We start from the raw sequence: 12165 nt of genomic DNA on the forward strand, positions 1-12165 counted from the left end.
TCTCCATGCACGTGGCGAGAAGGAGCGCGTCATTGTTCTCGAGTCATGGTAGGGGACTAGGGCCTCAAGACGCGTTGAAGAAGGACTCTCGATGTCTTTCTCGGGTTGCAGCGGGAAACCCTCTTTTCCCCCGACTTCTGCCGGGGACCTGAGGGAACTTCCCAGGGTGCCTCTGAGAGGTGAGGGACGCTGTGGAGTTGGCGGGGCCTCTCGGGACTCCACTGGGTTTGTCGCAATGGAAGAGGGCCTCATCTCGAGTGGAGGCAGGAACCTCAGGCTTCCTCTCCAATTCTGACTCTGATCGTAGTGTCCCTGCAGAGTTGGGACAGGAGAGTCAGGCTATGTGTTTTCTGAGGAATGGAACTCCGCTTGCCTCTCGAGTTTTTCATGGGGTTTCAGGCCCCTTGTCAAACTGTGTGTGAAATCTGCAGGTTTTTCCAGACGATGCATGGGGGTGTCAGTGACCCTTCGTTTTGTGTCTTCATCCACAGGGTTGCCTTCGAAGAGGTGTCCGGGCATCGTGTTCTTATGAAGAGCGGCCTGGGAAATCGAGGTCGTTCATCATTTGGCACCACCCACGTGGCTAGTCTCGAATTTCCTCATGAAACCGGCCTCATCCTGAGGTGTGCCGTGAAGGTCATGAAACCCTTCCAGACAAAGCAGAGGAATCGACCCTCCTGTGGCGATCAGGAGGAGAGAAGTGGCTCAGATGAAGTGCTGCTGGGAACCTCGGTGTTTCCCTCAAGTGAGACAGGTATGTCGGGTAACTTTTGGGGTCGCATAACGCGTTCCAAGTACCGTTTCGCTCTTCAAATTGGAACGTGGGACTTCTCTTGGGGTGCTCCAGCGGGCAAGGGCCTCATCTTGGAATGACTGGGGAACCACTTGGTTTTTCTCTAGTTGCGGTGGGATATTTGAGTTACCACAGGGAATTCATGCTTCCTCTTGTGTTGGCCCACAAAAGTCTTATCTTCCATTCGAGATTCGAGGAAGAGCTGGAGGTGCGCTCTAGTCACTGAAGGCAAAAGAGACCCCACCAAGGCTTGTGTGCAGGACCTAATGTTCATGCCAAGGGGCGACAGGAATCTCGGGGTTGCATTCCAGACTCACCCTGGAGTCAGGCCTCGTCTCGAGGGGAAGCAAAGGACTCTGCTCTCCTCTCGAGTCGGACGGGTATGTCTTGGAGCCCACTGAGTGGCTTAAAGGGAGTCAAACCTCCTCTGGTGTTTGGAGGGAGGACACGGGATTGCTCTCCAGGCAATGCAGGAAATGAAGGCCCTCGTCTCCCGATGACTGGGGCGTCTCGTAGGTTTTCTCGAGCTGTGGCGCTAGTGTGGGGTTTCTCAGGAAGTAAGACTGGGAGCTCAGTGAGCCTCTCATGTGGTGCCAGGGCAGTCAGGTCTCTATGCACGTGGTGAGAGGGAGCCCGTCATTGTTCTCGAGTCATGGTAGGGGAATTGGGCCTGAAAACGTGTTAAAGAAGGACTCTCGAGGTCTTTCTTGGGTTGCAGCAGGAAACCCTGGGTTCCATCGACTTGTGCCAGTGACCTCAGGAAGCTTCTCAGCGTGCCTCTGAGAAGTCAGGGTCACTGTGGAGTTGGGAGGGGCCTCTCGGAACTCCACTGGGTTTGGTGCAGTGGAAGAGGGCCTCATGACAAGTTGAGGCAGGAACCACAGGGTTCCTCTCCTGGCTTCGAATGCGCCGGATCTGACTCGGATCGCAGAGTCCCTGCAGAGTTGGGACAGGAGAGTCAGGCCTCGTCTTGTGTGGAGGAATGGAACTCCGCTTGACTCTCGCGTTGTTCATGGGGTGACAGGCCACTTGTCGATTTGTATGTGGAACTTGCGGGTTTTTCTGGACGATGCACTGGGGTGTCACTGCCCCTTCGTGTTGTGCCTTGTTCCACAGGATTGCCTTCGAGTTGGGTTCTGCCATCGGGTTCTTATCAAGAGCGGACCAGGGAATTGGGGTCTTTTGGCATGTCGCACCACCCACGAGGCTATGTCTCGAATTTCCTCGTGAGACTGGCCTCATCTTGATGTGCGCCAGGAAGGTCGGGAACGCCTTCCAGACAAAGCAGGGGAATCGAACCTCCTGTCGCGATCAAGAGGGGAGAAGAGTCTCAGATGAAGTGGTGCCAGGAACCTCGGTGTTCTCCTCAAGTGAGACTGGTATGTCGGGGAACTTTTGGGGTCGCATCAAGGGTTCCAAGTAACTTTTCGCTCTTCAATACGGAACGTGGGACTTCTCTTGAGACGCTGTAGCGGGCAAGGGCCTCATCTTTCGATGACGGGGGAACCACGTGGTTTCTCTTGAGTTGGGGTGGGATTCTCGAGTTACAACGGGGAATTCAGGCTTCCTCTTCAACTGGCCCAGGGAAGTCCAGTTTTCATTCGAATTGTGAGTTAGAACTGGGGATTGCTCTCGAGACACTGCAGGGCCAAATAGACCTCATCTAGGCTTGTGTCCAGGACCTAATGTTCCTCTGCTGGGGCGAAAGCGATCTCAGCATTGCATTCTCGACTCACCCGGGGAGTCAGGCCTCGTCTCGAGGGGAAGCCAAGGACACCGCTCTCCTGTCAAGTCGCGACGGGTATATCTTGGAGCTCACTGTGTGGCCTAAAATGAGTCAAGCCTCCTGTGGAGTTTGGAGAGAGGACTCAGGATTGCTCTCCAGGCCATACAGCAAAGGAAGGCCCTCATCTCGTGAGGACTGGGGCGTCTCGTGGGTATTCTCGAGCTGCGGCTCCAGTGTGGTGTTGCTCACGAGGTATAATGGGGAGCTCAGGAAGCCTCTTCTGTGGCGCCAGGGAAGTCAGGTTTCTATGCGCGTGGCTGGGGGAGCGCGTCATTGCTCTCGAGTCATGGTAGGGGAATCACACCTCAAGACGCATTGAAGGACTCTCGAGGTCTTTTACGGGTTGGGGCAGGAAACCCTTGGTTCCCTCGACTTGTGCCGGTGATCTCAGGAAGGTCTAAAGGTGCCTCTGAGAAGTCAGGGATACTGTGCAGTTGGGAGGGGCCTCTCGGGACTCCACTGGGTTCGGTGCAATGGAAGAGGGCCTCATCTCGAGTGGAGGCAGGAAACTCATGTTTCCTCTCCTGACTTCCCCTGGGCCAGATCTGACTCGGATCGCAGTTTCGCTGCAGAGTTCGAACAGGAGAGTCAGGCCTCGTCTTGTGTGGAGGAATGGAACTCTGCTTGCCTCTCCAGTTGTTCACGGGGTGACAGATCACTTCTCGAGCTGTGTGTGGTACCTGCGGCTTTCTCCTGACGATACCCAGGGGTGTCAGTGCCCCTAAGTGTTGTGCCTTCATCAAAAGGGTTATCTTCAAAGAGGTGTCCGGGCATCAGGATCTTATCAAGAGCGGACCAGGAAATCGGGGTCTTTCGGCATGTGTCACCATCCACGTGGCTATGTCTCGAATATCCTCGTGAGACCGGCCTCATCCTGAGATGCACCGGGAAAGGCAGGAACCCCTTCAAGACAAAAAAGGGGAATCGACCCTCCTGTCGCGATCAGGAGGGGAGAAGGGGCCCAGATGTAGTGGTGCCGGGAACCTCGGTGTTCTCCTCGAGGCAGACTGGTATGTCGAGGAACTTTTGAGGTCGCATCAAGGGTGCCAATACCGTTTCGCACTTCAAGACGGAACGTGGGACTTCTCTTGAGACGCTGTAGGGGGCAAGGGCCTCATCTTGGGATGACGGGGGAACCACGTGGCGTTTCTCGAGTTGTGGCGGGATTCTCGAGTTTCGACGGGGAATACAGTCTTCCTCATGTGTTGGGCCAGGGAAGTCCTATCTTCCATTCGAGTTTAAAGGGAGAGCTGGGGATTGCTCTCGAGTCACTGCAGGGCAAAATAGACCTCATCTAGGCTTGTGTCCAGGACTTAATGCTCGTCCCTAGGGGCGACAGTGATCTTGGGGTTGCATACCAGACTCACCCGGGGAATCAGGCCTCATCTCGAGGGGAAGCAAAGAACTCCGCTGTCCTTTTGAGTCGCGATGGGTATCTCTTGGAGCCCACTGTGTGCCCTAAAGGGAGTCAAGCCTCCTGTGGTGTTTGGATAGAGGACTCAGGATTCCTCTCCAGGCCATGCAGGAACAGAAGGCCCTCATCTCGCGATGATTGCGGCGTCTCGTGGGTTTTCTAGACTGCTGCGCTAGTGCCGGGTTTCTGACGAGGTACGAGAGGGAGCTCAGGGAGCCTCTCGTGTGGCGCCAGGGAAGTCAGGTCCCCATGAGATGGCTAGGGGGAGCTCGTTATTGCTCTCAAGTCATGGTAGGGTAATCGGGCCTCAAGACGGGTTGAAGAAGGACTCTCGAGGTCTTTCTCGGGTCACTGCATAAAACCCAGGGTTCCTTTGACTTGTGCCTGCGACCTCAGGGAGCTTCTCAGAGTGCCTCTGAGAAGTCAGGGATACTGTGCAGTTTGGAGGGGCCTCTCGAGACTCCTCTGCATTTGGTGGAATGTAAGAGGGACTCATCTCGAGTTGAAGCAGGAACCTCAGTGTTCCTCTCCATTTCTGACTCAGATCGCAAGGTCCCTGCATGTTGGTACAGGAGAGTCAGGCCTCGTCTTTTCTGGAGGATGGGACTCCTCTTGCCTCTCGAGTTGTTCTCGAGGTGACAGGCCACTTGTCGAGCTGTGTATGTAACCTGCCCGTTTTTCCGGATGATGCACAGGTGTGTTAGTGCCCCTTCGTGTTGTAGCTTCATACTCAAGGCTGCCTTCCAAGAGGTGTCCGAGCATCGCATTCTTATCAAGAGTGGACCGGGAAATTGGAGTCTTTCAGCAAGTGGCACCACCCACAAAGCTACGTATCGAATTTCCCCATGAGACCGGCCTCATCCTGAGTTGTGCAGGGAAGGTCGGGCCTCCTTGCAGACAAAGCAGGGGAATCGACCCACCGGTCACGATCAGGAGGGCAGAAGGGGCTTAAATGAAGTGGTGCCGGGAACCTCGGTGTTCCCCTTGAGTGAGACCGGCGTGTTGGGGGACTTTTGGGGTCGCATCAAGGGTGCCAAGTACCGTTTCGCATTTCAAGACGGAACCTGGGACGTCTTTTGAAACGCTGTAGCGGGCAAGGGCCTCATCTTGCGATGACGGGAGAACCACGTGGTTTTGCTCGAGTTGCGGCGGGATTCTCGAGTTTCGACGGGGAATACAGTCTTCCTCATGTGTTGGGCCAGGGAAGTCCTATCTTCCATTCGAGTTTAAAGGGAGAGCTGGGGATTGCTCTCGAGTCACTGCAGGGCAAAATAGACCTCATCTAGGCTTGTGTCCAGGACTTAATGCTCGTCCCTAGGGGAGACAGGGATCTTGGGGTTGCATACCAGACTCACCCGGGGAATCAGGCCTTGTCTCGAGGGGAAGCAAAGAACTCCGCTGTCCTTTTGAGTCGCAATGGGTATCTCTTGGAGCCCACTGTGTGCCCTAAAGGGAGTCAAGCCTCCTGTGCTGTTTGGATAGAGGACTCGGGATTCCTCTCCAGGCCATGCAGGAACAGAAGGCCCTCATCTCACGATGATGGCGGCGTCTCGTGGGTTTTCTAAACTGCTGCGCTAGTGCCGGGTTTCTGACGAGGTACGAGAGGGAGCTCAGGGAGCCTCTCGTGTGGCGCCAGGGAAGTCAGGTCCCCATGAGATGGCTAGGGGGAGCTCGTTATTGCTCTCAAGTCATGGTAGGGTAATCGGGCCTCAAGACGGGTTGAAGAAGGACTCTCGAGGTCTTTCTCGGGTCACTGCATAAAACCCAGGGTTCCCTTGACTTGTGCCTGCGACCTCAGGGAGCTTCTCAGAGTGCCTCTGAGAAGTCAGGGATACTGTGCAGTTTGGAGGGGCCTCTCGAGACTCCTCTGCATTTGGTGGAATGTAAGAGGGACTCATCTCGAGTTGAAGCAGGAACCTCAGTGTTCCTCTCCATTTCTGACTCAGATCGCAAGGTCCCTGCATGTTGGTACAGGAGAGTCAGGCCTCGTCTTTTCTGGAGGATGGGACTCCTCTTGCCTCTCGAGTTGTTCTCGAGGTGACAGGCCACTTGTCGAGCTGTGTGTGTAACCTGCCCATTTTTCCGGATGATGCACAGGTGTGTTAGTGCCCCTTCGTGTTGTACCTTCATACTCAAGGCTGCCTTCCAAGAGGTGTCCGAGCATCGGATTCTTATCAAGAGCGGACCGGGAAATTGGAGTCTTTCAGCAAGTGGCACCGCCCACAAAGCTACGTATCGAATTTCCCCATGAGACCGGCCTCATCCTGAGTTGTGCAGGGAAGGTCGGGCCCCCTTGCAGACAAAGCAGGGGAATCGACCCACGGGTCACGATCAGGAGGGCAGAAGGGGCTTAAATGAAGTGGTGCCGGGAAACTCGGTGTTCCCCTTGAGTGAGACCGGCGTGTTGGGGGACTTTTGGGGTCGCATCAAGGGTGCCAAGTACCGTTTCGCATTTCAAGACGGAACCTGGGACATCTTTTGAAACGCTGTAGCGGGCAAGGGCCTCATCTTGCGATGACGGGAGAACCACGTGGTTTTGCTCGAGTTGCAGCGGGATTCTCGAGTTATGACCGGGAATTTAGGCTTCCTCTTGTTGGCCTTGAAATCCAATCTTCCATTCGGGTTGCGAGGGGGAGCTGGGGATTGCGCTAGAGTCACTGCAGGGCAAAAGAGACCTAATCTAGGCTTGTGTCCAGGATCTAACGTTGCTCTCCAGGGGCGACAGGGATCTCGGGTTTGCATTCCAGACTCATCCGGGGAGTCAGTTCTCACCTCGAGGGTAAGCAAAGAATTCCGCTCTCGTCTCGAGTCGCGATGGGTATCTCTTGGAGCCCACTGTGTGTACTAAAGGGAGTCAAGCCTCCTGTGGAGTTTGGAGAGAGGACTCGGGATTGGACTCCAGGCCATGCAGGAAAAGAAGGCCCTCATCTCGAGATGACGGTGGCATCTCGTGGGTTTTCTCGAGCTGCGGCGCCAGTGTGGGGTGTCTCATGAAGTACCACGGGGATCTCAGGGAGCCTCTTGTATGGCGCCAGGAAAATCCAGTATTCCATTCGAGTTGCAAGTTAGAACTGGGGATTGCTCTCCAGTCACTGCAGGGCAAAATAGACCTCATCTACGCTTGTGTCCAGGACCTAGTGTTCCACTACTGGGCCAACAGGGATCTCAGGGTTGCATTCTCGACTCACCCGGAGAGTCAGGCCTCGTCTTGAGGGGAAAAAAAGGACTCCGCTCTCCTGTCGAGTCGCGACGGGTATCTCTTGGAGCCCACTGCGTGGCGTAAAGGGAGTGAAGCCTCCTATGGAGTTTGGAGAGATGACTCGGGATTGTTTTCCTGGCCATGCAGGAAAAAAGGCCCTCATCTCGCGATGACGGGGGCATCTCGTGTGTTTTCTCCAGCTGCGGCGCCAGTATCAGATTTCTCACAAGGTACAACGGGGAGCTCAGAGAGCCTCTCGTGTGGTGCTAGGGACGTCAGGTCTCCGTGCGTGTGGTGAAGGGGAGTGCGTGATTGCTCTCGAGTCATAGTAGGCGAATTGGGCCTCAAGACGCATTGAAGAAGGACTCTTGAGGTCTTTCTCGGGTTGCGGCAGGGAACCCTGGGTTCCCTTGATTTGTGTCGGTGACCTCAGGCAACTTCTAAGGGTGCCTCTGAGAAGTCAGGGACACTGTGGATTTGGGAGGGGCCCTTCGTTACTCAACTGGGTTTGGTGCAATCGAAGAGGGCCTCATCTCGAATGGAGGCAGGAACATCAGGGGTCCTCTCCATTTCTGACTAGGGTCGCAGGGTACCTGCAGAGTATGGACAAGAGAGTCACGCCTCGTCTTCTGTTGAGGAATGGATTTCCCCTTGCCTTTCGAGTTGTTCACGGAGTGACAGGCCACTTGTTGAGCTGAGTGTGGAACCTGCGGGTTTTTCCGGACGATGCACGGGGGTGTCAGTGCCCCTTCGTGTTGTGCCTTCATCCACAGGGTTGCCTTCAAAGAGGTTTCCGGGCATCGGGTTCTTTTCAAGAGCGTACCGGAAAATTGGGGTCTTTCAGCATGTGGTACCACCCACGAGGCTACGTCTCGAATTTCCTCGGGAGACCGGCCTCATCCTGAGGTGCGCCGGGAAGGTCGGGAACCCCTTGCAGACAAAGCAGGGGAATCGACCCACCGCTCGCGATCAGAAGGGGAGAAGGGGCTCAGATGAAGTGGTGCCGGGAACCTCGGTGGTCCCCTCGAGTGAGACCGGTATGTCACGGCACTTTTGAGGTCGCATCAAGGCTGCCAAGTACAGTTTCGCACTTCAAGACGGAACGTGGGAATTCTCTGGAGATGCTGTAGCGGGCAAGGGCCTCATATTGCGATGACGAGGGAAACACGTGGTTTTTCTCGAGTTGAGGCGGGATTCTCGAGTTACAACGGGGAATTCAGGCTTCCTCTTGTGTTGGCCCAGGAAGTCCAATCTTCCATTCAACTTGTCAGAGAGAGCTGAGGATTGCTCTCGAGTCACTTCAGGGCAAAGAGTCCTCATCTAGGCTTGGGTCCAGGACGTAATGTTCCTCTCCAGGGGCGACAGGGATATCGGGGTCGCATTCCAGTCTCACCCGGTGGGTCACGCCTCATCTCGAGTGGAAGCAAAGGACTCCACTATCCTCTCGAGTCGCGACACGTAACTCTTGGAGCCCAATGAGTGGCCTAAAGGGAGTCAAGAGTCCTGTGTAGCTTCGACAGAAGGTTCACGCTTGATCTGCATACCATGCAGTTAAAGATGGCCCTCCTCTCGAGATGATGGGGGCGTCTCATGGGTTTTCTCGAGCTGCGGCGCCAGTGTGGGGTTTCTCATGAGATATGATGGGGAGTTCAGGGATCCTCTTGTGCAGCGCCAGAGAAGCCTGACTCCATGCGTGTGGCCAGGCAGATCGCGTCATTGCTCTCGAGTCATGGGAGGGACAAGGGCCTCAAGAGGCATTTAAGAAGGACTCTCAAGGTCTTTCTTGGGTTGGGGCGGGAAACACTCGTTTCCCTCGACCTCTACAGGGGACCTTAGGGAACTTCCCAGGTGCCTCTGAGAGGTGAGGGATACTGAGGAGTTAGAGGGGCCTCTCGGGACTCCACTAGGTTTGACGAAATGAAAGAGGGCCTCATCTCGATTGGAGGCAGGAACCTCAGGCTTCCTCTCCATTTCTGACTCCGACCGCAGGGTCCCTGCAGAGTTGGGACAAGAGAGTCAGGCCTCGTCTTGTCTGAGTAACGGAACTCTGCTTGCCTCTCGAGTCGTCAGTGGGTCTCAGGGCCCTTGACAAGCTGTGTGTGGAACCTGCGGGTGTTTCCAGAAGATGCATGGGGGTGTCAGTGCCCCTTCGTTTTGTGCCTTCCCCCACAGGGTTGCCTTCAAAGAGGTGTCCGGGCATCGGGTTCATTTCAAGAGCAGACCGGGAAATCGGGGTCATTCGGCATGTGGCACCAACCACGTGGCTCATCTCGAATTTCCTCATGAGACCAGCATCATCCTGAGGTGCGCCAGGAAGGCCGGGAACCCCTTCCACACAAAGTAGGGGAATCGATTCTCCTGTCGCGATCAGGAGGGGAGATGGGGCTCAGATGAAGTGGTGCCGGGACCCTCGGTGTTCCACTCGAGGGAACCCGGCGTTTCAGGGAACTTTAGGTGTCGCATCAAGGGAGCCAAGTACCGTTTCCCACTTCAGGACGGAACATGGGACTTCCCTGGAGACGCTGTAGCGGGCAAGGGCCTCATCCTGTGAAGACGTTGGAACCACGTCGTTTTTCTTGAGTTGCATCGGGATTCTCGAAAACGACAGGAATTTCAGGTCTCTCTTGGGTTGGCCCTGGGAAGCCCAATCTTCAATTCGAGTTGCGATGGAAAGCTGGGGGTTCTGCTCGAGTCACTACAGGGCCAAAGAGACCTCATCGAGACGTGTGTCCAGGACCTAATATTCCTCTCAAGGGAAGACAGGGATCCAGGGTTTGCATTCCAGACTCCCCCGGGGAGTCAGGACTTGCCTGGAGGGGAAGCAAAGGACTCCGCTTTCCTCTCAAGTCGCGACACGGATCTCTTGGAGCCCACTGAGTGGACTCAAGGGTGTCGAGCCTCCTCTTCAGTTTGGAGAGAGGACTCGGGATTGCTCTCCAGGCCAGGCAGGAAAAGAAGGCCCTCATCTCGCGATGACGGGGGCGTCTCATGGGTTTCCTCAGGCTGCTGTGCCCATGGGGGTTTTCTCACGAGGCACGACGAGGACCTCAGGGAGCCTCTCGTGCGGCGCCAGGGAAGTCAGGTCTCCATGCGCATGGCGAGGGGGAGCTGGTCATCACTCTCGAGTCATGGGAAGCGGCTAGGTCCTCAAGAGGCGTTGAAGAAGGACTCTCGAGTTCTTTCTTGGGTTGCGGCGGGAAACCCTCGTTTCCCTCGACTTCTGCAGCGGACCTTAGGGAACTTCCAACGGTGCCTCTGAGAGGTGAGGGATGCTGTGTAATTGGCAGGGCCTCTCGGGACTCTGCTGGGTTCGGCGCAATGGAAGAGGGCCTCATCTCGAGGGGAGGCAGGAACCTCAGGCTTCCTCTCGGTTTCGGACTCTGACTGCACGGTCCCTGCAGTGTTGGGACAGGAGAGTCATGCCTCATCTTGTCTGAGGAATGGAATTCTGGTTACCTCTCGAGTTGTTCCGGGAGTCTCAGGCCCCTTGTCGAGCTGTGTGTAGACCCTGCGGGTTTTTCCGGATGATGCACGGGGGTGTCAGTGCCCCTTCGTGTTGTGCCTTCACCCACAGGGTTGCCTTCGAAGAGGTGTCCGGGCATCGGGTTCTTATCAAGAGCGGACCGGAAAATCGGGGTCGTTCGGCACGTGGCACCTCACACGTGGCTAGTCTCGAATTTCCTCCTGAGACCGGCCTCATCCTGAGGTGCGCCAGGAAGGCCGGGAACCCCTTCCAGACAAAGCAGGGGAATCGACTCTCCTGTCGCGATCAGGAGGGGAGAAGGGGCTCAGATGAAGTGGTGCCGGGACCCTCGGTGTTCCCCTCGAGGGAACCCAGCGTGTCGGGGAACTTTTGCGGTCGCATAAAGGGTGTCAAGTACCGTGTCGCCCTTCAGGGCGGAACATGGGACTTACCTGGAGACACCGGGAACTTCGGTGTTCCCCTGGAGTGAGACTGGTATGTTGGGGAACTTTGGGGTCACATCAAGGGTGCCAAGTAGCATTTCGAACTTTAAGATGGAACGTGGGACTTCTCTTGAGACTCTAGCTGGCAAGGGCCTCATATTGCGATGAAGGGGGAACCACATGGTTTTTAAGACTTGAGGCTGAATTCTCGAATTACGATGGGAAATTCAGACTTCCTCTTGTGTTGACCGTGGGAAGACCAATCTTCCATTCAAATTGTGAGGGAGAGATGGAGGTTGCTCGAGTCACTGTAGGGCAAAATAGACCTCATCTAGGCTTGTGTCTAGGACATAATGTTCCACTCCAGGGGCGACATGGATCTCGGGGTTGCATTCCAAACTCACCCGGGGAGTCAGGCCTCGTCTCCAGGGAAGCAAAGGACTCCGCTCTCTTCTCGAGTCGCACCGGGTATTTCTTGGACCCAACTGAGTGGCCTAAAGGGAGTCAATACTCCTGTGAAGTTTGGAGAGAGGACCAGGAATGGCTCTCCAGGTCAGGCAGGAAAAGAAGGCCCCCATCTCTCCTTGACGGGGGCATCTTGTGGTTTTTCTCGAACTGCGGCGCCAGTGTGGGTTTTCTCACGAGGTACGATGGGTACTCAGGGAGCCTCTTGTGTGGTACTAGGGAAGTCAGTTTTCCTGCTCGTGGCGAGGGGAGCGCGTCCTTGCTCTGGAGTCATGGTAGGGGAATCGGGCATCAAGAGACGTTGAAAAAGGACTCTCCAAGTCTTTCTCGGGTTACTTCAGGAAACTCTGGGTTCCCTCGACTTGTGCCAGTGACCTCAGGTAGCTTCTCACGGAGCCTCTGAGAATTCAGGGATACTGTGGTGTTGGGAGGGGCCTCTCGGGACACCACTGAGTTTGGTTCAATGGAAGAGGGCCTCTTCTCTAGTTGAGGCAGGAACCTCAGGGTTCCTCTCCATTTCTGACTCCAATTGCAGGGTCCCTGAAGAGTTGGGCCAGGAGAGTAAGGCCTCGTCTTGTGTGAAGGAATGCAACTTCACTTGC

Source organism: Bubalus kerabau, unplaced genomic scaffold (genome assembly GCF_029407905.1).
Source record: "Bubalus kerabau isolate K-KA32 ecotype Philippines breed swamp buffalo unplaced genomic scaffold, PCC_UOA_SB_1v2 scaffold_41, whole genome shotgun sequence".
Classification (NCBI taxonomy): Eukaryota; Metazoa; Chordata; class Mammalia; order Artiodactyla; family Bovidae; genus Bubalus; species Bubalus kerabau.